The 15676-nt window shown below is 46.2% G+C and overlaps 1 protein-coding gene across 1 annotated transcript in view; it reads left to right on the forward strand.

Moving 5' to 3' along the window:
• LOC145977859 (acylcarnitine hydrolase-like) overlaps positions 1–15676 on the forward strand; it is a 112341-nt gene that overhangs the window by 59745 nt on the left and 36920 nt on the right. The gene's annotated exons all lie outside the window — the stretch shown is intronic.

Genomic DNA, 15676 nt, shown 5'->3' on the forward strand with positions numbered 1-15676 from the left:
GTGTCATCGGGCAAGGCTTCGTGGAACTCGCAGACGATTTTGATGTTGGTGCGATCGTTGACCACCACCTGCTTCCTCTTCGTCGTGTTGATGACGAACATCGGCCTGCGGATTTTGAATTCGCTGGGCGTGTAGTACATGTCCACGTTTTCCTCGGTCACGCGCTTGTAAGCCGTGTAAGCTTCGTAAAGTTTGAGGTAATCGTCTTTGGTCATGTTGAGGTTGTAATTCTCGCGCGGGAACACTTCGTTGCGTCCATTCTTCAGATAAATGTTCTTGATCTTGCAGTCGTCGAACTTGCTGGAATCTTTTTCCTGGTTGTTATCGCGCCCGGTCTGAAAGAGTACCACGACGAAATCTGGCATGTCGAACTGTATGTTGTTGAACTGAGTCGTCACGTCGAATTCCATGTGACTTCCCGACGCCAACTTCTGTACGCACTGGTAACCGTGAAAGTGAATCGGCACCTGCGGACTCTTCAAGATCTCCGCTTTGTACTTGAGGGCGTAGTTCGTCTCGTATTCCACGATCGGCATTCTCAATTCCATGCTTCGGATGACGCACTTGGCTGCTTCGGGTAATGTGTTGGCTATCGGCGTGCCGTCGGCGTTCAAGTTGGTGTATCGCATCAGTGCGCCGTTGTCGTTGGCCGCTCTTCGAAACGTGACGCGCAATCCTCCCTTCCACATGATCTCTTTGTAGTCGGAAAAGAATCCCGGCAGCAGACGCATGGGAAAGAGCACCGTGTGACTTTTAGTCGATATTTTGGTCCCTGCTTCGAATCCTCCCGCCTGGTAGTATGCCGCATCCGTTTTGGATAATTTCAATGTTCCCACTGCCGTCGACGTGATGCCTGGATAATCTATTCTGTCGATGACGGTGTTGTGTTTCCTCACCTCCACCTGCGAGAACAGATGAGGTACGAAGTTGTCCACGAGTTTCAAATTTGCATTGGGCGGAAACGCTTCTCCGTTTTCTTTCTTCACCACGTCGAATTGAAGGTAGAGGTCCGCTCTGTGAGGATGAACAAACCCGTCCCCTACGTCCACGTCGTATTCGATCTCCCTGTTCGCTTCGTTGAGATTAGCGAACGTGCGACGGTTCGGAGGGAAAGATTGCAATTCGTAACTTTCGATTTGTTCCATTTTTACTATGTATGGTTATTTATTATATGTTGATCTCCACGATGGCCGTCGTAGTGGCACCTGCGAAATCCACCACCTCGTTTTTCTCGTTCGTCACTACCAACTCTATGTCGTCTATGCGATTGCGACATACTGGAAAATAGATCGGCGAAGAGGGCGTGTAGATGATCGGTTCCATGAATTCGGAATTGGGTTTGAATGTGGCGATGATTCCCGTCTGCTTGTGACTTCCCAGCAACTCCCCGTCCGAAGATTTAGTGATCATGCCTTCCGCCACGTTACAGTGAACGTTCAGAGTCTCTATGGCCAGAAATTTAGGAATGTTTGCTGCCGTGTGCTTGATGCCAGCTTCGAGTTTTGTGTTGTTCTCGAAACCTAAAAGTTCTCCCATGGTGCCCAGGTCCACGGTCTCCGTCGCCGACACGATTTCCACTCTGTGCGTGACCGAATTTTGAGAAAGGTACGTGCCTTTGGGTAACTGAGCTTGCAAAGTGGAAAGATTGTATTGGCCTGGCGTGACGACGATGTGTTCGCTTCCGACGCTAATTTTGTTGTTGTGCTGCGTGACGTTAGGTATGAGGTACATGCTGTAGAATGCACGCAGAGCTACGGATTTAGGATAGACGATGTCGTCGTGCAGCGTGAGTTTCAGGATCGAAGATTCGCTCGTGAGATGGAACACGCCCATCGTGTTTCAGGTTCCACAATGCTTTCTGAAAATGTTCCACCGACGGGTTATTTATTTTAGACATGTATGCGAGAACGGAAAGGCATAGGTGGCCGCAGTTAACATCGGTGAAACCCTGGACGCGTTTGTCATTGTAGTAGAGGTTGGCAACACTGAGATACTTCACCAACCTGGCAGGTGGTGTGCCACCGAACGAATCGAAAACAAATGCATTGTTATCGTCAATTTTGAGGTAGCATATCCAATGTGTACCAGGATTTTTGTAACTGTCCAGGTTGACCACCCCATACTCCTTTTTCTTCACAGCAGAGGGTAGAGAATCGGACATGAAAACACCCCTGAAGTTTTTTATTCCCAACGGTTCGATCAGAGATTCAATATCGAAGTTGGACAGGGCTTCTTCTTTTTTTTATATTTCTTCAAAGCATCGAGGTTGCTTTTTTGTTTTTTGGTTATACCTTTCCCCTTTTTCTCCATGGCCAGGTTGTGACGTTTCTGTTCTTCCAATTCTGCCTTGTTCTTCTTCGAGTCGATGACGGTTTTCGCGATGGCGGCGCTACCGCCGGCCAAACTTCCAACGGCCCCCAATGCTGCCAGGATGGCCGGGATGCTGAATATGAAACCTCCGATCTTTTGCTGTTTCCGCGAACGCTGCAAGCGTTTCAATTGAGGTGTGCTGAGAAGTAATTTCATTCCGTGTCCTTTCGTCAAGCAAGAACGTTTCTTCTCACGTTGTTTCTTGGTGAGTAACCCATCGAGGGCACCTAGATTTTTCAGATTGGAGTATGGTATCTGGTACACGACACCTTTGGGCTTCATGTTGATGCTCTATATGTTATTTTCACGATATGTTATTTATATATATGTTTTGAGATTTTTTTGTTTTGTGTAATTTTTTTGGTATGTTATTTATATATAAATATTCTGAGATTTTTTTGTTCCGTGTAATTTATTTTCAAGGATATACTTCCCGCAGAGTCGTTACACAAATTCTATTACGTGCTTTGTTTTTTTACCAAGAAGTTCTTTTGTACCCTTGTACACGATTCGAGTTTTGTTCTCGATTAAAATAGCTAGCTTCTCGTTGGATAACATGTCAGCGTATCGATCTGGTAAAAATAGACTGTATTGTGCGTTGAGCAACAGACGCGCCTTGGGACCATACTGGGTAGAAACAATTGAACCGGAAGTTATCGTGTAAGGTTTGTCCACTTCCAATTCCCGAATTTTTACATACTCTACTGACAAATTTAGCATTTGTTTTAATGCTTGGAGGTCACTCATTTTTTCAGTTGTCATATCGAAGAGAAATTTTCAGTGTGTGTGTTAGAGAAATTTAGTTTTTTTTTCACGATGTGTGTTATTTATATATACCGAAGATTTTTTTCACGATGTGTGTTATTTATATATATATTTTTTTTCACGATTTGTATCGAAGATTTTTTTTGTGTGTGTGCGTTAGAGGAAGAAAGTTCGTGCTTCGGAAAACGCAATGATGTGCGTGATGATTTCTTCAGTTTCCTGTTTGGACTTACACCAATCATCAGTATATCGTCTTCTCCCCTGCCTCGCCTCGTGCAGTTCGTCTAACCTATCGTTTAATTTTTCCCCCGCAACCGAAAAAAGAGTGTCAAGATCACCGCTCCTCATTCCACTGATCTCCCGAAGGTGGCCCTTGATAAGCATTTCACAAGGGACACGAAATTTCGGAGTTGTTCTTGCTACGTGTAAAAGTTTCCCTACATCCTCGCAAGCGTGTTTGAATATTTTACATAGCAGTTCGTGCGGCAAATCGGTTATGCAAGACATGTTGTTATTATTTCTTTTTTACTGTATGTTATTTATTTATACACCCCATCCAAATTTTTGTTTCGTGTTCATGGCGATGGTGGTGCCCAGTGCTGCAACTCTTTCTCCCAGCGAAGCGTCTCTGCTAACGAATCTTTCGAAAGCTGCGTGCTCTAACTTTCTGTCTGCTTCATGACGTGCATCCAGATCGGTGCGAGTGGTGTTGTAGGCGATGTCGTGATCTTTGCATGCGGCGTCCAACAGATTCACACCCTTGTCTCCTCTCTCCAATCTTTTCTCGAGTTTGGTACCCGGTCCGCAGAACTGGTAGCCGGGTAAATGCATCTCGAAAGGTAACTTGTTGATGATGTCGTTCACGAGTCCCTTTCCTTCGGCCACGTTCCAGAATCTCGGAGGCAACGTGTTGATGATTTTGATGAGGTAACCTATACCCTTGTCGTTGTTCACGATGAAGTTGGAAAGTTTCGTGCTGATCATGTCCACAATTCCTACCTTCTCGTTGTAGAAATTACGATTGCCTGCATTCTCCTCTCCTGCAATAACCAACAACCTGTCTATGAGCTTGCGCACGTCGTCCACCCACACAAACTCTTTGGGTAGGGTGTTGTAGAGTTTGACGCCGCTGCCTGTTTTCACCTGGTTCCAAATCGGTTTGATGAGATTTCTGTACTTCTCGCCACTGCTGGATTTCACCCTATTCTGCGAGGCGTCGTTGTTCTGGTACAAGGCATCCGTCATGATCAAAATTTCCTTGTAACTCTGGTAATCTTCGTCGGTGTAATCTTTCGGCTGCTTTTTGGCAACGAGTTCCCACAGTCCCACCGTACCCGGATACCTGTTCCAACTATCCTTCTCGCCTAAATTAACTTTAATGTCGTTGCCTTCGAAGGTCACCTTCGATTTTCCAATCTTCCAAACCACACCGCCGCCTTCGTTGCTCTCCATGCTCGGATACAATCCGAACACTTCATCCTTGTCGAATTTCCCCGTGCTCAGGTAGTCTCGTGCCAAAGGTCCCAGCTCGATCTTATCCAAAGACGAGGACGTGCTACCTATGGCTCGACGTCGTGCCGGTACGTCCTTCAGTTCGAACGGCGTCGAAGGAATGCTCGAAATGGGCGTGGGTACGGTGTAACTTTTAGCTGCAAGTGGTACGAGTTCGTTGATCAAATTTTTATTTTGTTCCGTGACGCCTTTAATTTCTTTACCTAGATCGCTGATGGCGTCGATCACAGGTTGATCTTGACGTTTCTTCTCTTCGTAGAATCCGCGATTCTCGGATTTCCAACCTTTGAAGCGTTTCGCGAGGTAATCGCGAAGCTTGAGATTTTCGTCTTCGATTTTTCGTTTCGTCATAGCGTTATTTATACACGTCGTTTCTCACAACGTTGCAACGTTTAGAAAGTCGTTGATTTTGTTTCTGTATTTTCCGTCGTTGGGTTTTCTCGTCATGTCGATCGTCGCGAATCCGAAATCGTCACTGTTCCAACAGTGGGAGCAGCAGCGTTCCGAAAATTGATTGTAGTTCATGTCTCCGCCTACGTAGTCATCGTACGCGTGCTTGAGGTTGGTGTGATCTTGACGAAACAAACATATGAAATTAGCGTTGTCGCGTACTAACTGTTTTGGAATTTTGGAAAACGTTTGAGCTAGGAAGAAGCAATCTATTCCTTTGTGACGACCTTGCGTGAAAAAATTGCGAATTTCATTTTGATTTTCCAGGATGACATCGTCGAACACAACGACTGAATTTTCACGACAATCGTCGAGTGGCTTTATTTCCGAAGCGAACGTTGCAATGTCCAGACCATCGTACAGTTTTATCAGTTGCTTGTATTTCGCTTGTTCGAGACTTTTCGAAAATACGTAGAGGTGTCTGTTCTTCCAATCTAACCAATTCGGTGCGAGGAGAAAATTGTCCACGAGCAGTGTTGTTTTCCCACACCCCGAAGGACCTACGATCAGACAGCGGATGCTGTCGGGAAGCAACTCGCCGTTCCTTTTGTTCTTTCGATTTTCCGAATCCGGTAGACGTTTCACCACGTTCCACGTACTTACAAGATCACTTCGTTCGCGTTGATCCAACTCGTGTCCGGAAGTCCCAGCCATTTGACAAACAGTTTGTCGCCTTTTCTACGCAATACTTTCTCGATGAGGTACGTGTCGGGATGTTTTGTTTTAGAGAGTTCCTCCTCGTAAAATCTTCCTTTCAAAATCTCGCCGCTACTATCTTTTATTATATACGTGTGTCGTTTTCCGGGTAAAACTCGAACCACCGTAAAAAGTTCCGTGCTCCAATTTTTTGTGAACCCCTTCTCGAAGGTGCGTTTGAATTTGCTGATCCTCACCTGGTCTCCAATTTTGAATTTTGATTTCTTGGTAGTCGTGGGAGTGTACTTTGGACAGTAAACTGTAGAAATTAAACGCTGCTCGTCAGATTTCGTAACGTCAGCTGGCTTCATGCCTATCGTTCTGTGTACCGTATTATTATAGGTGTCGACGAGTTCCGGCAGTATGTCGACCCATTTGTAATTTCCTCGAAGCGTGAATCGTTTCCACATGTGTGTTTTCAAGGTTCGATTAAATCTTTCCACGATGCTGGCTTTGATGTGACTGAAGGTTGAATAATGTCGAATGTCGTGTTTCCGAATAAACTTTTGGAATACGGCATTGTAAAATTCTTTACCATTGTCTGTTTGCAAAAACCGAGGTCGTCTGTCGCTTTCGCGAAAAATTGTCTTGAATGCTTCCGTGACGCACGTTCCTGTTTTGGCTTTCAAAGGTAGAGCCCATGCGAATTTCGAAAAAGTGTCTATGACGGTGAGGAGGTACTTGTTGCCCTTGTTCAATTTATGCACATTTTTTAGATTGCCGCTACTCATCTCCACGAGGTCACTTTGCCAGAGGTCATCGATTCCCTTGGTTACCACAGCTAAACGTTTGTAGTTGCGGCGTGCAGGTTTATGCAATTCTTCGACGATGGCTTGCCTAGACATTTTTTAGAGATTACGTTTGAAGAGAAGCACCAGCGTGATGGGATTCAAAGAGGGTGGCACTTCGCTCGTGTTTTGAATGATCAGCTTATCGCCGGCACTCACGTCGAAAACGGTGAGATCTTCGTCTTCGTGTATTTCATATATGTTGCGCGTTTCGTTCCAACGTGCCAGAGGAATGTTTCCTGCTTTCTGAACACCACGATTCGATATCAAGGTCATGGTGGGAACGCTAGCTTTTCTGCCGTGAGACCAGTACGAAAATTCGTTTATCTGAATTGTACCATCGAGGAGAAACTTGTAGTACGGATGATAAGGATGTAACATGTACAGTTTGTTACCTTCGACGAACGTGGAGATTCTCTGTTGATTGGGTACGCTGTTGATTTCGATGGCTTGCAGAGAATGCAGTTTAGCGAATTTAGTATCGACGCTAACGAGGTTGCTGTGAAGCTGTCCCAGTGTATTTTGTACGGGCAACAAATGTTCGACGATGGTATCCGTTACTGTAGAAAATGACGGTTTGATTTTCACTTCCACGTTCAACTGCTTGTAGTTTTCGTTGAGTTCTTGTAACTTGGCACCGAAAGAGGCCAGCGTCGATTCCTGCGTGGATTCCAACACTCCAACTTGATCTCTGATGTTGACGACGATACTCTGAAGGTTCTCGACTTGATTCAATTTCGAACTTTTCTCGGTAAGATCGTTCACGATGCTTCGCATCTCGGTAAACTGCGTGTGAAGGTCGGCGACGCTCTGCGAAGTGGGCAGCGTCGACACCAGCGAAGCAAGTTCGTCTCGAATCTGTTCCACGTTCGCCGTTTCCGTTTCCAGTCGTTTCAGCATACGTGATATGCTTCTTTTCAAAGCGTGCAATTCTTTGGAGGTGGGGAGATTGGCAACCCTACTCTCGAGATCGCTCAACGAACTTTTGATGTCGCTCGAATCGGATAGTGCCGTCACCGCCGTTTTCAATTTTTCCAAATCTTCGCTCGAAGGCACGCTCGTCCGTAACGATTCCAAGTCACCCTGTATGTTGTCCAGCACGTGATGAAAATGAGCAAGATTGGATTCGACGTTCAAATTTTCTAAATATTCGATCTTCTGCTGAACCGTGCTTAACGTGTCTTGAATGCTCGTTAACGCGTTCGCTTCAGCGTGAATATTTTTAATTTCTTCGTTGATCAACTCCAGAGACGCCTGAAGCGTAGCGATGGTGGTTTGAATGTGTTCGAAATCTTGATAAGCCTCCAATTGAATTTTTATGTTCGCAACACTTTTGCCGATGACCTGCAGTTCGTCTGACGATGGTAGGTTCGTCATTGTATCTTCCAAAGTCTGTAACTTGGATTTAATTTCTTCCAACGTGCCGGTGAATTCTTCTTGTAATTTGGAAACAACGACATGCAAGCGTTCTACATCGATATCCTTCACGACGGTTTGAAGTTCAGAGAAATTCTTTTCTATTGCGGAAGTTCGTTCTTCGATTTCGAGTTTCAATTTTTCCAAATCTTCATTTTTCGATTGAAATTGCTGTAATTTGGCCAAATCATTTTGAAGCGAATCCACGCTCAACTGTATATTTTGAACGCTGTCGTAAGAAGGTACGTCGACATAATTTTTTATGAGCGTTTTCAGTTCGGAATCGATTTTCAGAATGGGGTCGAGACATTGCGTTTGGAGCGTAGCGATCTCGGACTCTAAACTTTTGTTTAAGGTCTCCTGCAAAGCGATCAAATCGCTCCTCAACTTTTTAATTCGGACGTCCAACATGAGAATCTCTTCTGCGTGGTCTACACGCTTGGTGTTGCCGAAAATATCGTTAGGCATTTTGGTTAACGGTTATTTATAATAGGATAGACGATTCGTAATTCTACGAAGAGAGGAATGAGTTTGTCGTAATCTCCTAGGAGTTCCACGTATAAACAATCTCCTGCAGAAACATCGTACGTAATGCTAGAAAGCATCTTGTCGTGCTTGATTCGAAAAATGTTCTTGCCGGTAGATATTTTGATTTCGCCTACGTTTTTCGGATTCACGGCGATTTGAAGTTTTCCATCGATCGGAATTTCGTAGAAATGTAAATTGTTGTTGAAGACGTAAAACATCTTGCCCACATCGTCATCCAATTTCGTCCAAATGCTGTTAAGGTGAACAATCAGTAGACCGTTGAGTTTAGTTAACATGGAAGGTAGAAATTCATGATCTGTCGTCGCGCGGTGTACAGTCTCCATGTTGGTTTGTTTTCGGAAACCAAAAAGATTCATAGGTATGCTGGTTATTTAAGAATACGGTCAAAGTTTTTTTGTAATAACAGTCAGTGTTGTTTTTTTTGTAATGACTAACAAAATGGTTTTTTTTTTGTTTTTTTTTTGTTTGTTTTTGTTTGTTTTGTTTTATGAATCTTCTGTTGAAGATGGGCATATGTTGCAGGTTTTGCTTTCTGCTAAGCGATAGTGCCCCCAAGGCAATGTGTGGATTCCACACTCGAGGACGCACCTCTTGTCGTCGTTGGGATCCAGGGCAATCTTCCTCACTTTGTTGGTGGTCAACACATGGTCGACGCTCTGGATGCGCTGTTCTGCTCTTAGAACCGACGACCTGGTTTTGAGGCAATCCACGAAGTCCTCGAATGTGAGATGCTCCCGAACCACCTGTCTGCCGACACCCTTGGCCTTTTTGGTAACGCTGCCCTCGGCTTTGATGGTATAGGCCTTGGCGCGAAGACCTACAAACTCAAGAATCACGTCTCCGTCCTTCTCGTCTTTGAGTTTGCCAGGCTCTTTTTTGTTGCGGGCCAGGATGCCGTACTGGTTCGGCTGGGGATAGCCCGAGGTGTCGAAGAGGTTAACCAAAGATGGAACTCTGGCTATATCCCCGTATGCGTCGGCTGTGCGAACGTGGTACACCAAGCTGTCCGTGTCCGTGTAGAGAAGCGAGATGTTGTGGCCGTAGTGTGGACGTAATATGTCGTAGTACGTCTCGAACATGTGGAGCTTGCTCAGATCCAGAACCGTGGCTCCCACATAGATGGGCTTGGTGAGCCTCACCTCACCTTGCTTCATGTGAATCAGAGCCAGCTGCTCGTTATAGATTGTTCGAGACTTGAACAATGGACTCGCGACAAGTTGACGACATAGCTCTTTCCTCGTCACCAATTTTATGTCCACGCGATTCCGTACATTCTCCATGGTCTTGCCAAACACCGCATTATTCATGAGCTTGAAGAAATCCTTATCAAGCTCGGACTCGGCTTTTTTGCGGTGTTCGGTGTTGACATCAATATATGGACGCAACCACGGAGAATGCTCGAACTTGAGGATGCGGTGAACTGCGTGGACCGCGACCCCTCGCTGCATCAACCACCGGAGATTCTGGTAGTGCAGAACGTAATTCTTCTTGGGTTCGAAATCCATGACGAGCTTTGTCTGGTTGGAATCGGGTGGACACTTGAACTCGGGTGCAGGGGGGAGATCGCAGAACAAATCCTGCAGCTTCTCGGAGAACTCAAGGTCCACCTCGGCGAAGAACCCATGTTCCGAATCGTCGAAACCTTTAACATCGAAGTTGGAAGGGTCAGCCCACTCGAACCCTCTAAAGGGGAGTGGCTGCATCATGGAGTGCCCGTACAAGTTATTCACGTCCGTGTGCATGATGTAGCTTGACGGTTGGGTGGAGTCGTAGCCAGTAGCCATGTGATGGTTGTTGGCGCGCGCGTGCCGTTGCGACACCTGGACCATGCCACCCCGCACGGCACGTTCCACAAACAGTACCATGTCCACGTCCGAAAGAAGCTCCAGCTCGATTTTCGTCACCAGAAACATGGCTGACCACGCCAGTCCGGGGAGACTATAGAAGTAGGCGGGATCCAGGTGGTAGATTTTCATTGCAGTCGCACGGAACGTCTGGAACACGTCGGCGAGGAGCGTCACATCAAGTCTGAGGTAGGCATTGTGGTAGTCCTCGAAAGTTCGACAACCCAGCTCGCGCCACATGGACTGGGCGTGGTGATATTCTTCGTCGGTGATGTTTGAGCCTCGTAGCTGACTGTAGAACTTCGCCTGGGGAGGTAGCGACGTCTCCGCAAACTTGGTAGAGTCGGTGACGTATTCGTAGGGGTAGACCCCCTTACGCGTGAAGAGACCGGGGTCCAAGTTTGGAAAATTTGCAGAGGTGATGCGCATTTGTTCGTTGCTCAGCTTTTTCGTCAGGGCATCGAGGCTGGCCGGGAGGAACCTCAGGGAGTCGAGGAAGCGAAGCTCGACGGTAGAGCCGGATTCTGGGATCGACACTCGCTTGCTCACACTGATGTAACGTTCCTCGTTCTGGGCCAGGACGTTGATTCTTGCATTGTCGTACCCAAGATGCTTGATCAGGTGGTGAAAGTCGTATCCCGAGCCGTTGTGAAAAAACACAGGGATAAAGTGCGGGTCCCGGGCCATGAGGTTGCATCCGTTGCACCAAGGACCTACGTACCTACCGTTAAAGTGATCGTGGTGATGGACTTTACGGTTGTTGGCGGTGTACTCTTTAACGCAGACAGGGCAAGCGATGGCCTCGTCGTGTCTACGTTGATCGTCGGGGGACAGTGGGAGCATAGACTTGGGGGCCAACAGTACCTTCCCTATCTCGATGGCCTCGACAACCATCCTCTCGAGGAAGTGTTTGGCTGCGTTGGAACCACAGTACACGTAGGGCTCGGCGATGATGTGTTGGTCTCGTCGCACCACAACGTATGCGAAACTGGATGCCTCGTGAAGTTGGTAAGGGGTGGTGGAGGAAACTTCGGGATCGGGATCGCAAGTGGACAGGGGTTTGAGGAAAGCCTCGAAATCCGCGATGATGATAGCAGGGTGCTCTACCATGGCACTGTGCATGTGGAAATGCTCCACGGTGCCAGGTTCGGGCAAGTCTGCCACCCCCGGTTCGTTGGCATTGCAATAAAGTTTGTGGCGAGCAAGCTTCTCGGCAGCGATGTTGTGACCTCTGATGCGCTGGTAATCCTGCCGTTCTCGATTACGAAATATAGACAAGCACCTGGGACAAACTTCTATGTGGGTTTTGTCTTTGCTCCGTTGGCTTGAAACAAGTCTAGAAAGGGAACGGATGAGGGTGTAGTGATAGCGAGTTTCATCCTTGATGAGCAGAAGGTGAATTTCCTGCACACCGTCGTCGTCTACGTCGCTCACCCGAATAGGGTACACCGCATCTTGGCCGGTGAGGCCATAAACGTTGATAGCCAACCGAGGGTTGTGTGTGCGGGCCTCGAACTTACGAATGTCCGAAAGCGCCACCGGGTAGTCGATCCCAGCCATCGCATCTTCCAGCTCTGGCTCGTAGGGTAGGTAGTGGTTAACTCGGTGTGGTTGTTTTTTCCGGTCGACAGGGTGTAATGCTGCAAGCACCGACCAGACGAAGCACTTGGCGTCACTGTTCTGAATGTTCAGGACGGCCTTCTTTGCCTCAATAACTTTTGGTAAGGGGACGTAGCTGGAGGCGGAGAGAGGCACAAACTTGCAAAGTTTGACGCGCAGTTCGTGAGGCTCACCACACAGCGAACCCCCCGAGCCCTTGGCTTGATGTTCTTCTTGCTTTGCCACCAGCTCCTCGACAAACTTGTTGTAGATGACCTCTAGGTTTTCGACATCCGCCAGATGCAGCGTCTTCGCCTTGGTGTTGTGGCAGAAGCTGTAAATTTCGTCAGACGGCTTCTTGTACCGGCAACGTAGCGATGCGTAGAATTTGATGGAGTGCGTTGCAAGCGCATCGCCGAGGATGGAAATAATTTGGGCTTGTATGTTCTCCAAAAAGCTACGCACGTCGCATGAGTCCTCCGAAGTAAGGGGAAAGTCCTCTAACAAGCGCTCGAAAGCAGACTGGCTCGCTTTTATCGCAGGCTTGACGCGTTTGGCGGGTGGTGCATTGATGGAGGCTGCTTCTGCCTTCCTCTTGGTGGAGGTCGAAGGCTGGGCCCCAGATGTATTTTTGCTTAGACAAATAAGCTTATGCTTCTTGGCATACGCAATTGTAATGTGTTTATTGCATCCGGAACACAGTTCGGTGGCAGCCAAATGCTTGCCTGGCACGCAGGTGCGACAATGTCTTGCAAAATTTTTGCTTGATATGGTTGTTTTGCACACAGGGCAACTTTTCATGGAGCGCATTTTTTTCGGGGTATGTTTATTTATATGTGATCGGTTGGTGGTAGAGTGTTGTCTTCCTCAAATATGTGCTTTAATCAACCCTATAAAAAATTAAAAAAATATATAAGAAAAATATGATTGTAGATAGAAAAAAAATAAATATTGTATGCATGTGTAATTCTATTTAGCTTATTTTTGCTAGACACAAATCTTCTTCAGATTTTATTGCCCACTAATATATTTTTCTACCAATCTAATAGAGGTGTGAAACTATGAAAATGTTCTGAGACAATCTTCTCTAGAACATTCTTCCCCAAAGCTAATGTTAACAACCTGTTGTAACCTAAGCATCGTGTGTATTGCATCCGGCGAAGCCACGCTAACGCCCAAGCAGCTCGCTATTATGTACCTGCACGCTCCGGATGTGCTGACGATTTTCCATCCCAGCTCGCTGTTGTGTGCCTGCATGCTCCGGTTATCTCGCTCGCTCTGAAACAAAATATAAACAAAACAAATTGTATACACCCAAGCGACCCGCTATTATGTACTTGCACGCTCCAGATGTTGCGGGGTGGGTGTACTGACGAGGCTCACCGTTGTGTAACTTTCGTCGTCCCAAGGCCTACGTATTGTTGATAGTACACGCAGAGAGGAGAGGGAGCAAAATTGTAGTTTTTCTAGATGTGTTTGCGCCATAATACAGAAATAATAAGAGGCGCCAGCGCGTGCACGTGTGTGTGTGGCACATCGTTCCCGAGAGAGGTTTACAAAAGTCACGATATACAAACATTAGTGTCCCCCGGGACTTGGAAGATTACGATAAAGTGCATTCGTACTTCAAAAATGAGAAAATGCATTATTTACTCATCACGCTGTGTCAGCGCAACGAATAAATACGCGAAACGTAATCTACCGATAGGCGCGCGCGCGCGTGTGTGGCACATCGTTCCCGAGAGAGGTTTACAAAAATCACGATATACATTGGTGTCCCCGGGACTTGGAAATAAAATATCACATGGTAAAATATTCTTGGGGTGAGTTGGCAACACTGAACCGCAATTGATGGCGCAGAACCGGGTTGATTACACTAGTCAGTGTTGCCAACTCCCATTTGTAGGTTAGCTTCGTCTGTAAAATAACATGTGGTGAAATATTCTTGGGGTGAGTTGGCAACACTGAACCGCAATTGATGGCACTCAACCCATGCACCTCCACTAGTCAGTGTTGCCAACTCCCATTCGTAGGTTATCTTTGCTTGTAAAATATCACATGGTGAAATATTCTTGGGGTGAGTTGGCAACACTGATCGCCAATTGATGGCGCTCAACTGAGCTGATTACACTAATCAGTGTTGCCAACTCTTATTCATAGGTTAGCTTCGCCTGTAAAATATCACATGGTGAAATATTCTTGAGGCGAGTTGGCAACACTGAACGCCAATTGATGTTGCAGAACCCGTGCACCTCCACTAATCAGTGTTGCCAACTCCCATTTGTAGGTTAGCTTCGCTTGTAAAATATCACATGGTGAAATATTCTTGGGGTGAGTTGGCAACACTGCGAGAAAGCCTCAAGCGTTGCCAACTCCTTGCTTGAGGTTAGGTTAGACCCAAAAACAAAAACCTTGGTGATTTTTTCAAGTGAGGAGTTAGCAACACTGCGAGCGCCACCGAGCGCCATTTTCGGTTGGTGAACCCGTGCCACTGCACTACTCTGTAGGTTAGCTTCGCCTGTAAAATATCACATGGTGAAATATTCTTGAGGTGAGTTGGCAACACTAAACCGCAATTGATGTTGCCAGTGTTGCCAACTCCCATTTGTAGGTTAGCTTCGCCTGTAAAATATCACATGGTGAAATATTCTTGGGGCGAGCTGGCAACACTGTGAGAAAATGAGGCTCATGCCTTACGAGAGCAAACCGTTAACATACACCGTAAAAGGCTACGCCTCGCTCGAGCTGGCAACACTGCAAGAAAATGAGGCTCGGTGAGATTCGCAGTATTGCCAGCTTTTTGCTTTAAATTAGGTTAGACCGAGATAAAAACCTTGGTGATTTTTTCGAGTAAGGGGTTGGCAACACTGCGAGCCTCACCGAGCCTCATTTTCGGTTGCAGAACCCGTGCCACTGCACTACTGCTAAGGCTTGTAGACCTGGACATAAAATACTTGTTGAAATATTGTCTTACTTTTTGAAGAGCATAACCGAACTGATTTTCAAAGCTCTGCTCGTTAGCTAGACCTATTCGGGTAACAAAGTGGTTTCCCAACTACTGGAGGTTTGTAATGAACTGCAAATGATATTAATTTCATTTTCTAATTTTTAAAGTGAAAATTAATACTTATGTCTTTGAATCCTTAAAGAGCCAGCTGGTACGTACATTTATGTACCACCTGGAAATGTCACCTACGCTCGGCCGCCATATTTTTGTTAATGCGTAGCGTTCCAACCTGAACGCGGCGATCTTAAATAGGGATGTAACTTGCCCCTCCCGATTAATACTTGTTGATGGTAGAGACAGCCCTGAACGGGCAGGTACAAATATCTAACTTATCATTAAAATAGACTCATGATTCGTTTTAGACTGAAGTGAGCAATGCAAATGGCAGAATGGGGTGTAGACTAGCTTACCCTGTTCGGTTTAGAAATAAGACCAGTAGCTCCTGGTTCTCCGATGATTCCAGATTAAAAGACCAGGTTGGAACGCTACGAATGTAGCATGTAACTTTTGGAACTTACTATAGTTAACTCTGGAAATGTTTGGCGATATATGTTTTTATTGCTACATGAGTCTTGAAGTGCCATTAGTAAATAGAAAATTAATTCTGGTATACAGAAGGACTGCGCTATTCATTTTTTTAAAGTGATGTTCAGAACATCACTCCTGTTCTCTGATTTTGG

Source organism: Lepisma saccharinum, chromosome 23 (genome assembly GCF_977018435.1).
Source record: "Lepisma saccharinum chromosome 23, izLepSacc3.1, whole genome shotgun sequence".
Classification (NCBI taxonomy): Eukaryota; Metazoa; Arthropoda; class Insecta; order Zygentoma; family Lepismatidae; genus Lepisma; species Lepisma saccharinum.